The following is a 4086-nucleotide window of genomic DNA, read 5'->3' as shown; positions in this document are numbered from 1 at the left end:
AAAATGGAGAAAACCGATGTTTGACCTTTCTGGCCTGTGCAAAGACAGCTGCAAGGCTTTGTCCCTCTCCCTGGACCTAATGCACATCAGAGATGCCCCCAGGAGTGGCCCACTGGGTCCCCGCCCTGGCCAGGAGGCTCAGCCTGCCGGCCGGGGATGGTGAGACTTCCACAGCAGGAAGGTGCCGGGCAGGGATAAACAGCCCCACAGCCTCCCACATTGAGGAAGGGCTGCATACAGATGACTGAGATTCCTCAGAGAGGGCTGGATGTGTTCAAAGAGTAAATGAGTGTCTGTCGGGACATCTGAGAGGGAAGCCACGCAGTGGGGTGGCCCTAGAGGGACCAGGCGCCCTGACAGCTGGTCCCTGCCCACCGATCACGGCGTCAGTGACAGTGGCCCCCAAACCAGCCGGCTGGTTCCCTTCCTTTCAGTCTGCTGTTCATTTACTTAAGCGACACGTTCCGGAACATGCATCGTCCCTGTGTGCCAAGCACTGCAGAGCCCCTGAGGCAGAGTCTGACTTCTGACGACGATGTGCCTGCGATGCGTCTCCTCCCACCCGGATGCACTCGCAACTTCCCGAGCATGAGAGAACATGGCTGCGATTCACACCTCTGGAGAGCTGTCCGTGTTCACGGGGAAACTCGTTTTTCGGCTCAGTCGGAGGGAGAACCCAGCCAAGCACCCGCGCCCGAGGACTGGCACCATCTTCTGGTTCTGCCCGGTCCGTCCTCTGGACATGTCGACTTCCCTCTTGGGAAGCATACCCTTCAGGAAAGGTTAACCAGCCAAGGTGTACAGCCGTGGGGAGCCGGGGTTCTGAGAAAAGCGGGGGCAGCCCCAAGTCCGGGCCAGCTCCGTCCGAGGCCCACGCAGAGGCGGGTCTGCAGCTCTGCCCCTCCACAGGCACAGGGGCCAGCGGGGTTCCGGCCAGACGGGGCCTGAGAGGCCGGCGGGTCCAGACCCTTCGTTTTCCAGCAGAGCCTCAGACACCGAGAGGGATCCCGAAGGCAGTGCCTGGATTCCCCAGACTGGAAGGCGGCAGAGCGGATTCCGAGGCGCACACGCGGGGGATCCCTGGGCTGCAGCTGCCTCTGCACGGCCTCCGGAGAGAACCGCCAGCGCCGTCACGGTCCTCGAGGAACCCGGGGCGCCGGGAGCAGAGGAGACCCGCAGGCCCCGAGCCTGGTGCTGGCAGACCCCGGGTCCCCAGGCGTCTCCGGGCCGGACGTCCCCAGCAAAGCCCCCTCCAGGGTGACGGTGCTCCTGCTCTCGGTGAAGTATCACCTTTCCCCTCTGGGATAGCTTGTACCTCCCCCTCACCCGCCTGAAGAGCTCAGGTAAGGGCCTGTCCCAGGAGGAGCGCAGGGCCAGAGGGAACTCCGTCCGGAAGGCTCATCTGCACGCAGGGCCAGCACCTGCTCTTGCCGGTTCCCCGGCACCGCCTCGCTCTCTGAGGCCAGGCCCGCCCCGCCCCTTGGCACAGGATGGCATGGAGGCCTCAGTTGCCTGACTGCCAGGACTCTCACAGTTTTATGGGGCTCCCCTATACAAGAAATCTGTTTTTCTCTTGTTCATCTGTCTTGCATCAATTTAATTATTAGACCAGCCAAAGAGCCTAGAAGGGAGATGGGAGACATTTCCCTCCGCAGAATCCATTTCCAAGTGTCCGCTGTTGTTTCCACAGACTCGTCCACTTTTTTTTTATGCACCAGACCCGGTCAGGGCTCATGCATCTGGTTGTGTCTCTTCGTTCTTATTCTAGAATAGTCTCCCAAGCTCCCCTCCCCTGTCTCTTATTTTTCATGACATCGAGTTGTGCAAACATTACACACAGGTGGGCTTGTACAACGTCCCGCACTCGGGATCGGTCTGATACGTCCTGGATCCTGGTGGAACTGCTTGGCAAGAACAGCTTGTAGAGCATCTGAGGACTTCCTGCCCCAGGGCCAGTGTGACCCCGGTGGGAGGGCGAGCAGCGGCCGTTCCCTTCCGGCAAAGGCGCAAACTGCCCCTGATAAGCAGACGTCATCTGGGAGGTGGCTGGAATGAAGACAGCATGTTAAGTCCGCATTAGCAGGACTGTTGATCGAGGAGGGCGGCCCACTGACTTTTGGATCTAAACACTGAAAATTAAAATGTGAATACACGGGTAGGCAAGCACGGAGAATGGCCGACGGACAGCAACAGATTCTCCCTCAATAGCTTTGCATGGGGTTGCTGCTGATTTTTATTTTCTGCTTCCTTATTTGCCTTTTGTATTTTTGAAATATTTTGAAATATTTTCAAAAGTTTCCAGGAAGGAAGAGAGCAGCAGCAGGCGGGTAAGGAGAAGCCCTGGTCCCTCCTTGGAGGCCACCGGTGTGGGGCAGGCGTGATGGAGGGCCCTGGCCGCCACTGTGCGGGCATCTTCAGCCAGCGTGGCACCGTCTGCATCTACAGCCAGCATCACACCCGCCACCCGGGTGGCTTCGCCGGCCTTGACAGAAGCTCTTTCCTGCATCCCCTGGTCCCCACAGGCTAGAGGCACGTGTGCTATTCCTGCCCCCAGTGCTGGCCTCCCTTATCAGTTCCTTGTAGGAAACCCTCCCGGTGACCAGGAGTCCAGTCAGAGGAGACTTTCCAGGAGGGACACTGGCTGACACCCACCTGCACCGCCCAGCCCCTCTGTAGTGCCCACAGCTCCCCCAGAGGCAGCACACAGAGTCCTCCGGCTCGGGGGAGCAGTGCCCTCCAGGGTCTGGAAGAGGTGGGTGCTCAAGACATCCAGGGACTAGATGGGGACAGAGCGGGTGGACATTCTGTGGACGGAGGCTCAGCCCAGCACTGACTCACTGAGACACTAGAGACCCCCAGGGAGCTCATTACAGCCAGAGACACACGGACGAGCAGCCTGGGGCCCAGCAGAGCAGGGCGGGGAAGGCCGCAGTTGCCCCTCAGCATCTGTGTCTCTGCCTGTGCCGTCCCCCTGGGGTGGGCCGAGGAGGGAGAGCCCGAACCCCAGCCCCTGGGCTTCCAGGGCAGCTCTGTCTTCTTTGCCTTCTTCTCTCCAATTTGGAGCTGCCCACCAGCAGGTGCACCCCTCCAGCCCCTGCTTGTTACTGTCCTGGAAAGAGAGATTCCTTTGCACCCCAGGGACTATCAAACTGGGTGAGGGAGCAGGTGGACCATTGACTTCCAGTTAAAGATGTTTGGAGATGAAGCTTCTCTGGCTTGGGTGACAGGAGCCCACGGGCCTCTGACAGTTCGGTCCCCAAAGCCTGCCGACGTGAGCCCTAGCGTGTGCGAGTGCACCGGGAGGTGTGGGCTCGCCTGCTCCCCGGCTTGGTGACACTTTCCTGTGCACCTGCTGAATGTCACCGGTCAGCCATGGACACAGGCCTTGCCATTTCTAGAGGCAGCAAGCTGGAGGGGATGCACACAGCACCCCGGCTTTCTCGCCTGGAGCGGCCCCCAGCTGTCGGCCACCCCAAACAGACATCACACATGATTGTCATGATGGCCCATCAGGCATCGTGTCAGAAAAACCGACACTGTTGAACAATTAGGAATTCCAGCTCAGGACAGCCATACTTTAAGGTTGAAAATAAAAACTCTTCTTTGTCTTAATCTAGTACTTTTTCTTTCTTCAGAGTAAAAACAGTTTCAAAGTTGGGAAATCATGGCAATTGTGTTGCTCATTCATAATAAATTAAATCATAATGTTACCATTGTTATTTTGTCAGTGGGGCCAAGTGGTTCTTTGCCCAGTTAAGGGAGACACAACAACGCCCACCATTCTATCTGGGCGGGATGATCCACGCCCGATCAATGATGAATCAGCCCGGGGGGCAGGCAGGCAAACGCGGTGCTGCACCGTCTCCCCTGACCGGTCACCCACTGTGACCGTGGGCTCATCCCACGTTCGTTTCCTTCTGCATCTACAGCCAGCATTGCACAAGGCTCCCGGCAGCTCTGACAACAGGTGCACCTCCCTCATCTTCCTAGGCAACCCTGCTCCACTTGGCAAATATTTACAGTATTAGCAGGACCTGTGGATCAGGACAACAGGCTCGGAGGAGCGAGATCCGACTGGACGACATT

The 4086-nt window shown here is 58.3% G+C and overlaps 1 long non-coding RNA gene across 1 annotated transcript; it reads left to right on the top strand.

Annotated features, from left to right (window-relative positions):
• The first annotated feature begins 555 nt into the window (after nt 1-555).
• Nucleotides 556-3612, top strand: LOC118919607 (uncharacterized). Its single transcript, XR_005027587.2, has 2 exons — nt 556-1343; nt 1841-3612. It is a non-coding gene; the product is annotated as an uncharacterized LOC118919607 (long non-coding RNA).
• The last annotated feature ends 474 nt before the right edge of the window (nt 3613-4086 follow it).

This window comes from Manis pentadactyla, chromosome 7, assembly GCF_030020395.1.
Source record: "Manis pentadactyla isolate mManPen7 chromosome 7, mManPen7.hap1, whole genome shotgun sequence".
Taxonomy (NCBI): domain Eukaryota; kingdom Metazoa; phylum Chordata; class Mammalia; order Pholidota; family Manidae; genus Manis; species Manis pentadactyla.
The sequence above is the reverse complement of the archived record's forward strand: the minus strand, read 5'-3'. Positions and strand labels throughout refer to the sequence as shown.